Below are 11,329 nucleotides of genomic sequence, written 5' to 3'. Positions count from 1 at the left end.
TGTGTGCAGACTTTTCCCTGGAACAACGTCTTTTATTTGAAGCAAGAAAGCAAGAGCCTCCAGATCAAAGTCAGAATTGATGATGATGTCATCAGGGCTTTGATAGTGTATTTATTTGTACCTAGAGTTCTGTCTTTGATCTCAGGAGGACATGAAAGGAACTCAACTTTAAAAAGTATATGAGAGCATTCAGCTTGGTTAGAAAACATTTTGACTGTTGAACAGTAGAGTTTGTTAGAAACAGTTTACAACACTCAGAATAAATTGAAGATACAAAAACCTTCCACACTTAAATCCTGTCTCTAACTTCAAACTGGGGATGAACATTTTTATAATCAATCTGTCTCGATGTGTTGGCCCTGCCATGGACTGGTGACCTGTCCAGGATAAACCCCGCCCCTCACCTGAGGGCTGCTGGGATAGGCTCCACCCCCACGAACCATTGCAGATCATCAATAACCAAAGCTACTAAGGAGGATTACAGTTTGTCCTTGCAGGAGTCAGTGACTTAATAGAGTCTAACAAAGGGTTGGACCTGAATGAGACAGTCACCCTTCAACATGGGGCCATGGCAGAGTGAACCAAGAACACTACAATGGGGGTGAGAGTGGAGCCATGATGGACTCACAGTTCATCACCTCCACCATCATGTGGACCACCTGATCACCTCTCCCTCAACCTCTAAATAACTCATTCCCTGACCGGGAATCGAACCCGGGGCGCGGCGGTGAAAGCGCCGAATCCTAGCCACTAGACCATCAGGGACCACACTGAGCGCTCCAACAACAGAGACTATAGACAATGACTCAAGAACACAGGACTCTGTGGTCTCAGCTTGAGATGCAGAGGGTCCACCAAGACCACCAGACACCTCAGCCTCCTAAAGACAGTCCACCCCCAGGATCCTTTCCCCCTCTGCTCCAACTCAGCCCTCCATTCATAACGTGACTTTCGCTACGTCCGAACTGCCAAGTACCAACCTACGTCCTCCTGCTACGACCTAAACATGGCGGCACCACTCAGACACCCTAGAAGATTGGTGGGGAAGCACGACCTCTGCTGGCAGAGCACAGACACCGCAATTAGGTAGACAGCACCAACGAAAGCCCCACCTGCTGGCCTGACTGTGGTACTGCACTCCACTCTGAACGCACCCTTCACTCATTCTCTATTATTATGCACGTTAACGCACCTGTACAGGTGTGTTCACATTATATACATATTATATATTTATGCTTGGCCGTTTTTGATGAACTTGGGCGGGACTCTGGTGCAGGGATGAGGTCATGGAGCTGATCTGGGAGCAGTCCTGATGTTAAATGCTGTGATGAAGGACAGTGTGGAGGAAAAATGAGTCAAATTTAAATTGTCAACAGTTCAACGTTGTTGGCAGGACTCCAACCTGAGCAGGGAGACCCCAATGGATTTCTAGTCCATCGCCTTCACCACTCGGCCACAACGACCACATTCACACACTTTTGTAGGAGACTGAAATTAGACAATGAAAGTTCATGTCAGCACAGTCAAATATTTTTTGTCCTCTCTCAAAGACAAACTATTTGTGTGTGTGTGTGTGTGTGTGTGTGTGTGTGTGTGTGTGTGTGTGTGTGTCAGTGTTGTGACTGAGCAGTGAAGAAGACGACCTTCTGACTCCATTTTCTTTGTTGCTCTTCTATCAGTTCCTCAGTTTCACTCATCAAGTGAAGCAGCTTTGACAGGTTTACTTCTCTGTGTGTTCACAACTTTGGTCTTTAAACTCCTGACAAACTCACCACGTCACACATTTGGTGAATTAAAGCAACAAATAATGACATCGTGATGATTCAGGTTAGGGGGGCACGGCCTGGAGGAAGAGTGGCCGTCTAGCAGAGTTGCTGGTTCGGTTCTCACTTCAGCTGGTGACCATGTTGAAGTGTCCTTGAGCAAGACACTGAGCCCCTCATTGCTCCTGATGACCAGCATCCAAGACCAACAAGCTTCTGATTGGCTCTGATTCTCTGAGCCAAAGTCCAACACAGGAAACAGAAACTCTTGAGTTTGTCTCACATTTTTTAAAGAAACTCAGCACAGGACAGTGATAGGAGGCTGGTTTCCTTGATGTGGGCTTCACCTCCACTGTTGTCCACATTTAAATGCTGGCTGATGCTGGTCCCCTGTTGAAACCTGGACCAGACCAGGGACCTTCAGACCTTCAGTCTAACGCTGTTCCAGCATTGGATGAAAGAGACTGGTGCTCTCATCTTCTTCAACACTGACTTGTTCTACCAGGACAAGAGAATCTGAGCTTGGATGTCATTTAGCAGTCAAAGGCTTGTTAAACTGGTAAACATCAGCTGGTGTTCACTCTGATGATGTAGCGATGGTCTGGATTCTTCCTTCTGGAGCACCAAGCTGCTGGGAAGAAGCCTGATGATGTCAGAGTTGTGTTCAGTGGCTTCTGCTGGGTCCATTTCTGACAAATGGGCTCCAAAGAGTTCACTGTTTAAAAGGTCAGGGTTGCTGTTAGCAGACGAGGTGGCCGAGTGGTTCAGGTGATGGACTGCTGATCCATTGAGCTCTGCACGCGTGGGTTCCAATCCCATCCTCGTCGTAGGAGACTTCGGTTCCTGCTCCTAGATTCTGGAACGACTCTGAACTGTGAGGCTTTTAACTGACACAGATACCAGTTGAGTCAACTTCCCTTTCACAACCTGACCAAAACAACTCTGACACCCAGAGCTCACATGTGTCAATCACCTCTGGAGAAGGTCCTGCCCCCTTAGAGCCATAAATCCTCCCATCAGTGAAGAAAACTGAAGACGCCTCTTGGATGAGAGCTGAAGCGTCTTCTAGAAACCTGAAACAGTCCACTTGGAACGTTTAAATAATTCTACAATCCTACAGTTTCATTGAGCTTTTGTCCAAAGCCACGTTCATGTATCACATGTATATAATATATATGTGACACTCTTTCATCTACTCATTAACAAAAATGCAGTCTAATTCCAGTAAATTTGTGCAGAAGAAAACGTTATTTGTGCTGCTTCTTTATTCATTTATTTAGTTTAGTTCGTATTTTTTAATGTGTTTTCTTTTAATTCACATTTTGTCCATTAACTTCATCATCAGAGTCTCCATCTCATCACATGACTAAAGTCTGGGTTCTGTATTGGTGGTAAAATATCCTTCCATGCCCCTCACTAGTTTGCACACAGAAAAGCATATTTTACTGGTTTCAGATCTCTTAGCTTGTTCTCTCTCTTAAACCAGCTGAGGCAGCTTTCATTGTGTGATTGATTTTAAAATATAAAGATGGAACAGAACCATTGGAATCAGATGTCAGGACATTTGAAGGAATGTCAATCTCCTGTTGAAATGTTGCAGTGTGCAGCTGAGGCTCTCTGGCAGTGGCACCAGGAGCCCCAATGGCAGAACCTGGACCCTCCTGGAGGAGAACCACAGGTGAGGGCCTTCTTGGCTCCAGATTGATGGAAATCAAGTGTCTGAGGCTGTTAGCAGCCATGAAGTTGATCTGGTTGGCACTGGTATTTGTTCTTGCTGCAGCTCAGGAGTGATTCAGGAGAAGAGTTTCAGAACAGCCAAGGTTGGGGACTGGAATTTTAGAATTTCCCCTGGAACCAAACAACCTTGGAGGGTAAAACCTCCAATCATAGCCACTCAGATGCAGCAGCAGAAGAAGCTGTCATCCACCCTGACAGTCAGAGCATCAAGTCAAGGAAACATCACCATCTTGTAGTTCCAAACCTCCACCTGTCAGATTCAGCTACTTCTTATTGTGGGACTTTAAATTTGAACACAATGGAATTTGGACAAGGAGTTTTCCTTCCAGTCCAAACATCATCGTCCAGCCTCCAACCAGAGGTCCATCAGTTATCATGGAGCCACAGGTGGAGTCTGGATTCTTTTCTAGAATGAGACGGCAATGACAGTCCTGCCAAGTGACATCACTGACATGAATGGATGACTTCAGTCATGTGACTGGATGACTTCAGTCATGTGACTGGATGACTTCAGTCACGTGACTGAAGTCATCCAGTCACATGACTGGATGACAGCGTAGATACCAATGTAGAGGTTGGGGAAATAGTCTCTGAGAATCCAGCTTGAACCCACAGCCTCCTTGTTTTCCAAAAACCCAAACAGCGACCATCAGTCTCCCTCCAATCCTGTACTTGGGTAAACAACAAAAACAGAGTAAAAGTCTCTGGCAACATATTTGTTTCCTGTAGGGTTTCTTCATGTATGTGTGGTGTACCTGCTCTCCCAGAGGACTGCCATCTTTGTTCTGTGGGCTGACATGTTTTAGAGTCAGCACAGGTCATAGTGCTGAGACTGAACTCTCATTCTCCTCCAAGTAGTATTTCCACCTCACACTCCTGCAGATATTCAAGTGAACAGGGAACACAAATTTATGCTCAACTTCTCCTGTGTATTCATCCACAGTCACTAAACAACAACCAAACCAAACAAAAGAGGTTTGCTAGCATGGCGATCAGCTGTATTTCACCATCTTATCCAGGTCACATGACTCAGGATTAGCGTGGCCGTCTGGCAACCAAAGGGTGGCTGGTTTGATCCTCACTTTCTCCAGTGACCATGTCAAAGTGTCCTTGAGTGAGATACTGAACCCCTAAATACTTCTGATGAGTAGGTTGGCTCCTTGCATGGCAGCCTTCAGCATCAGTGTGTGAGTGTGTGTGAATGAGAGGACATTGTTCAGCTCCTTGAGTGCTGCTGAGGTAGAAAGGCTCTGTACAAACTGAGTCCTTTTACCATTTCTTTCCTGCTTCTAGCGGCGCTGTCGTCACTTCCTGTGACCGTGGAGGGAAGGGGTCCCCCTTCAGAATAAGTTTGATATCATGATGTTACTTCCTCTTCAACATGCCTTTAGCAGACCAACTCAGAGACCAGCACAGTGAGGTAGTGTGGCCACGTGGTCTAAGGTGCTGGATTAAGGTTCCAGTCTCTGAGGAGGCGTGGGTTCAAATCCCACCACTGCCATCATGTCCCAGGTCACTGGAGAGGTGTGGCAGGTCTCTTACTGCCTCTCCTTTCACTCCACTTCAAACCTGTGACCAAAAAAAGAATCCTCTTCTGAGTCCACAGACCTGAGCATCGCTGCTCTGACTACCAGGTTACCTCCTGGTTATCAGGGTGAAGTCATGGTGAGGTAATCAGTTGGTTTATGACAGAGGCCTCATTGTGAATTAAATAATTTGAATTCTTTACTTGAAGTTTCACGTTGTTTCGATTGAAAAAGGCGAGTTCCTGGAGAAGATCTTCTAGGGGTCCAGGTTAAAGCGGTGCCCCAGCTGGCACCAGGATCTGACCCAGGTCCTGCATGGGAGATACTGTCAGTTCTGTTCTGCCCTGCTCACAACCACAGGCTGGTGTTGAGGCCTGCAGCAACCAGGGCCCCAGTCACCAAGAGTATAAAGGCTGGTCATTGTGGCAGTGGGAGGAGTCAAAATGAAGACAGACCAATGTGAGCAGGACGTTACTGGAGAAGTCAGAAGAACTTGACCATGTTTCCTACAGTACCCAGGAGGCCTGGTAGTTGTTGAAGGAAGCTCCAAAAGCAAAGAGCAGACAGCAGGATATCAAAAGAAAAGATCCAGACACTAAAACTACAAGTAGAAACAAGAAGAAATACTAAAAGCTTTGGAAAGATACTACAAGGTTGGATATACATTATTATATACACTACTATTCTCACTGACTCCTAAAGAGGGACAGGAAACATTAGAATGTGGATCAGATCAGCTGATTTCAGTGTTGAGTCCATCCCTCCATCCAATTTCTGTTCTATCCTTTAAGGGTCACGGGGGGGGGGGGTGATCCCAGGTGACATTGTTCAAGAGGCAGGGTTCACCCTGGACAGGTCACCAGTCCATCAGGAGAAATGAGGTGGTCGGTATCATGCAACCTAAACTAAAACATTAGTCAGATCAAATTCAGATTAAAGCAAGAGTCTCCAGATCAAAGTCAGAATTCCTGATGATGTCATCAGGGCTTTGACAGGAGCTAGAATTCTGTCTTTGATCTCGGGAGGACATGAAAGAAACCCAATTGAGGAAAGTAGAAGAGAACATTCAGCTTCATTAGAAACACTTGAACTGTTGAACAGTAGAATTTGTTTGAAACAGTTTACAACACTGAGTGACAGGATTGAAGAGGGGAGAGTTTTCTACTTTAAATTTAATTCTAACTTCAAAGTCAAGTCAAGTCAATTTTATTTATTTTGTGCCAAATCCCAACAGAAGTTATCTCATGACACTTTACAAGTTTATCTAATGAGACAGGTACCCTGGAAGGTATCACCTTGGCCCCCAGCACCACCCTAAGGAACCTCGGAGTTCTCTTTGATCAGGATCTGTCCTTTCATGCCCACATTCAGCAAATTTCTAGGACTGCTTTCTTTCATTTGTGAAACATTGCTGAGATCACACACATCCTGTCTCAAAAAGATGCAGAAGAACTAGTCCATGCCTTTGTCACTTCCAGGCTGAATTACTGCAATTCCCTCCTATCAGGCTGCACCAGGAGGTCCCTAAAGACTCTCCAGCTGGTCCAGAACACTGCTGCCTGACTAGAACTAGTAGAAGAGACCATGTCTCTCCTGTACTGGCTTCTCTGCATGGCTCCCTGTCAAATTTAGAAGAGAATTCAAAATTCTCCTTCTACCATCAAAGTCCTCAACAGTCAGGCTCCTTCCTACCTGACAGAGCTCCTAGTCCCCTATTGTCCAGCTAGAACCCTTCGCTCGCAGGATGCAGGGTTACTGGTGGTTCCTAGAGTTCTAACAGTAGAATGGAGCCAGAGCCTTCAGCTATCAGGCTCCCCTCCTGTGGAACCGTCTCACAGTTTCAGTCCAGGATGCAGACACCCTCTTGACCTATAAGAGCAGACTTAAGACCTTCCTTTTTGATCAGGCTTATAGTTGGGCTGCTTAGGCTGGCCCTTAGATATGCTGCTATAGGCTTAGGCTGCTGGGGGATCTCCCATGGTGCACTGGGCTTCTCTCTCCTCCTCTCTGTCCTCCTATATTTGTCATACATAAATCACACACATTACTAACTCCTCTTTTTCTCCCCTCATCCCAGATGTGGGTGCTGCTGGAGGAGGCTGCAGACCTGAAGAGGCTCAAGCTGCCACCCGTAGCTCCACCTGCTCACCGTCTGTTCATCAGTCTCTTCCCTTCTCTCTCTCTTTATCTCTGTCCCACTCTTTCCTTCTGCGTATCTGTCTTCCCCCATTATCTGTCTTTGTCTCTGCCCCGCTCTCCTGCTCTCTTTCCCTCCAACCGGTCAAAGTAAACATCCCTTACCACTGATCCTGGATCTGCTCGACGTTCCTGTCTGTTAATAGGAAGGTTTTTATCACCACTGTTGCAGGATGTGCTGCTGATGGAGAATTGTTGGGTGGAGGTTCATTGAAGGAGTTTGGTGCTGGACCTGCTCTACTAGTAAAGAGTCATGAGAGAACTTTGGTGTGATTTGGCGCAATATAAATAAAATTAACTTGACCAGTGTCATTTGTGGTCTTTTGTTAATTGCATGCCACATGAAATTATTGTTGGTCAGTTTCCTAGCAACAGTCTTACAGTGGCAAGACAAGAACACTTCTACTTTTGATGTTGACAGTTTGTTCAACACTAAGCTTCATCCAGTACCATGTTGTCAAACACTGGAACCTCCACAGCACCTGAACAGGGACTTGAACCCTGGACCCTCACATTAAAAGTCTGATGTTCTACCGTCTGAGCTCCTCAGGCTCTTTCTACAGCATTGAGACAGGAACAGAAACACCTGTGAAGGTCAAACTGATGCTTTCTTGACTTGTTCAGTCCTCCATGTTAAAGTCCTCCATGTTAAAGTCCACCAGGCTTTTGATTGGCTCTGATTCTCTGTGGCAAAATCCAACAAGAGGCTCCAAAAATGTCCTGAATGTCACAAGAATGCACAGGACAAGATGTTAGTTTCCTTCATGTCTGCAGTTCCTCCACTGGAAAGTAAAGTCAATGCTGCTCCTCTGCTGAAACCTGGGATCGGACCAGGGACCTTTAGATCTTCAGTCTAAGGCTCTCCCAACTGAGCTGGTTCAGTTCTGAGTGAGGGCCCTGCTTCTCTCATTTATAATCTCTTCCACCCTCACAAGAATTTAGAGAAGATTGGAGCTTCTGAAGTCCTGACACAAATCAAACCAGTGACTTTGAACTACACAGTGAAGGAGTTGATCATCAAGGTCGATGGCAGCTTATTAAGTTCTATCTTTGATCAAATATAAGAAATGTAAATGAATTCAACATTGATTGCGTTTCCCTCCTTTCTTTGGTGCCCTCAGACTTTCTGAGAACTGTAGGAGGAACTGCTCTCTGTTTGTTCTGCTCAATGGAGGAAGGAATGGAGCTCTAAGATTTTCAGTTCCTACATCAGTGAATGGACTTTCTGTGCTGCAAGGAACCAAAGCTACTAAGGAGGATTACAGAGTTTGTCCTTGCAGGAGTCAGTGACTTAATAGGGTCTAACCTGAATGAGACAGTCACCCTTCAACATGGGGCCATGGCAAAGTGAACCAAGGACACTACAATGGGGTGAGAGTGGAGCCATGATGGATTCACAGTTCATCACCTCCACCATCATGTGGACCACCTGATCACCTCTCCCTCAACCTCTGAATAACTCATTCCCTGACCGGGAATCGAACCCGGGCCGCGGTAGTGAAAGCGCCGAATCCTAGCCACTAGACCATCAGGGACCACACTGAGCTCTCCAACAACAGAGACTATAGACAATGACTCAAGAACACAGGACTCTGTGGTCTCAGCTTGAGATACAGAGGGTCCACCAAGACCACCAGACACCTCAGCCCCCTAAAGAAAGTCCACCCCCAGGATCAGCTTCTATCACTCAGTGGTCCAGAACCATTATGAAGCCTGATCATGAATGTGAGCAAAGCTCTTGGAACAGGCCTGCTGCCACCACAACTAAGATCCTGCAGGTCACTAGAAACTCCAGTGTCCAGCTGACAAGTGGACTTTCCTCTGATCTGTGGTGGTGCTGAGTTTAGCAAACACCTCCAACAAGAAGATGAAGGAGGCCATCAACTCCTCCAAGCTCAACATCTATACTGGCTTTACTGGGAGATCAGGAGGTCAAAGCAGATCTTCACCCTCCACCTCAGATGGTTTCTACTCACAGAGATGAGGGACCAGTTCAAACCAGCTCCCTGGAGCTCCCTTAAGACATTGTCCCCCTCAGCTAACATCTGGATCTGGACCTGCACCAGTGCTGACTTGTGTCTTGAGTCCCCAGAGTTTGTTGAACCAGAGAAGCTTCAACTGGTGGCGGTCGTACAACCAAGCGTGAAGGTGAGCCTGCATTGTCTGATCTGGAGCTAACAGGAATTAGCAAGTTAGCGACTGTTCTAGAGTTGCTGCTGAGTTGAATTTGAATTTATTTGTTGAAAGGTTCCAGTTTCTATGAGGTCAGGGAAGATTGGTGTGGATCCAAAGGTCCCTGGTTGGATTCCCACCTCTCACAGAGGACCTGATGCTTCACGTGAGCTGTGGGATTGGTCTTTACTGCTGAGACAGAAAGAATCCTCCCACATTGGCTTCTTTTAACTGTCAACATTGGTTTGGCTCATTGGAACATTTTCAAACCCTCGTTGCTCAGATTTTACATTAATTTGATCATGACTTTAGACAAATGTTCTGTTTATTGATTAAATAATCACTTCAGTTATGAATATAGTGAGTCAACTAGACTTGGTCAAAGATAAAAGTTAGTCTGGTTATTATTCAGTCACACACACACACACACGCACACACACACACACACACACACACAGCCTGTCTTCAGTATAAAATGGTCTGTCACGTTCTCTCACGTTGGAAGATTTCTCTGACTTCATTGTGAATACAGAGATTCTTCATCTGCCACCTGAGTCTTGATCCACTGATTCCTCTGATCCACCTCTTTCTGCTCCAACAAGGCTGACATGGATCAGGTGGGTCCATGTCATCCAATCAGGAGGTTTCTCCTCTCAGTTAATTTTCTTCATCCCAGTTTAGATTGATTCTTCTCAGCCTGATGAAGGAGCATCTGATCAGGTGTTTGGCTGCTTGTTGGTTGTAATTCCATAGATTTTAATCTCAGATGTTACAGAATTAAGAATGCAATGGCAGTCCTGCCAAGTGACATCACTGACATGACAGGATGGCCCAGTCATGTGACTGAAGGAGCTGAGAGCTTCTAAACATCATTGTTGATGGTGTCTTCCACTGTAGTCAGCAGCCTCAACTCCTCTATCAACACCTGTCAGAGACCTGCTGGAGGCCCCACTGAGGTTTGAACTGGGATCACTGGATTCAGAGTCCAGAGTGCTCACCCTTCCACCATGGAACCATCAAAGATGAAACAAGTGAGACAAACTATGGCACTAATCATGTATGAGGGACTGCAGTGGTTTTCTGGATCTAATTTCCACAAACAAATGATGATTTGGGGAAAGGTCTGACAAAGTCTGACAAACATACCCTGATTTTTTCACAAACAAATGATGATTTTTAGACAGTAACACAGGGCTCTTATTTTGGAGGGCCATCAGGATGTGAAATATCCCAGACCTCTGAGATCAGAGCTTTCACTTTGATCTCAGGGTCCTGAATTTGGAGGTTCCTTCTTTGGTCTCCAAGTTCTAACTCCCATCTGACTGAATCCTTTTTTTAATGAACTCCTCAGACCCTGATGATGTCAGGAAGAAATCCAGACATTCAGTTCTCATCTCAGCTGTTCTGACTGAGACGTCAAGCAGTCAGGAAAAAAGTGTTACGACCCAAAGTGGGACCTTTACAGGAGCTAACAAAGTGTCTTTTTTCCTAAACTACTTGAGGAACTGGTTAAACCAGTAAAATATGCATTTCTGTGTGCAGACCAGTGGGGAGCCTGGGTGAGTGGAAGGATGTTTACCACCAACACAGAACCCAGACTTTAGTTATGTGATGAGATGGAGACTCTGATGATGAAGTTAATGGACAAAATGTGACTTGAAAGAAAACACATTCCTTCAGCAGACTTTGATCCAACATTTGTAGTTAGAGTTTGGTGGCTGCTCCATGTTGGAGGAAACCAGGCGATGTTGGACCGTCACAGGGAAGCTCCTTTGCCTCCTCTGCTGCCAGTTCAACCACTCACTCCCATCAGTGGAGAGCAGCTTCAACTGGGTTTGGAATGTACCACTGTGGATGCATAGGAATGTGGAGAAAATGTCCTTTGTCAGAAGTGGGATTTGAACCCACGCCTCCAGGAGAGACTGTGACCTGAAC

The 11,329-nt window shown here is 45.9% G+C and overlaps 1 non-coding gene across 1 annotated transcript; it reads right to left on the bottom strand.

Annotated features, from left to right (window-relative positions):
• Nucleotides 1–693: 693 nt before the first annotated feature.
• On the bottom strand, nucleotides 694–765 carry trnae-uuc (transfer RNA glutamic acid (anticodon UUC)). Its single transcript has one exon. It is a non-coding gene; the product is annotated as a tRNA-Glu (tRNA).
• Between the last annotated feature and the right edge of the window lie 10,564 nt (nucleotides 766–11,329).

Source organism: Aulostomus chinensis, chromosome 1 (assembly GCF_037954235.1).
Source record: "Aulostomus chinensis isolate RoL2024-O1b breed Wild chromosome 1, RoL_Achi_v1.0, whole genome shotgun sequence".
NCBI classification, from domain to species: Eukaryota; Metazoa; Chordata; class Actinopteri; order Syngnathiformes; family Aulostomidae; genus Aulostomus; species Aulostomus chinensis.
Note: the sequence above shows the minus strand (reverse complement) of the source record. Positions and strands in the feature narration are given on the sequence as shown.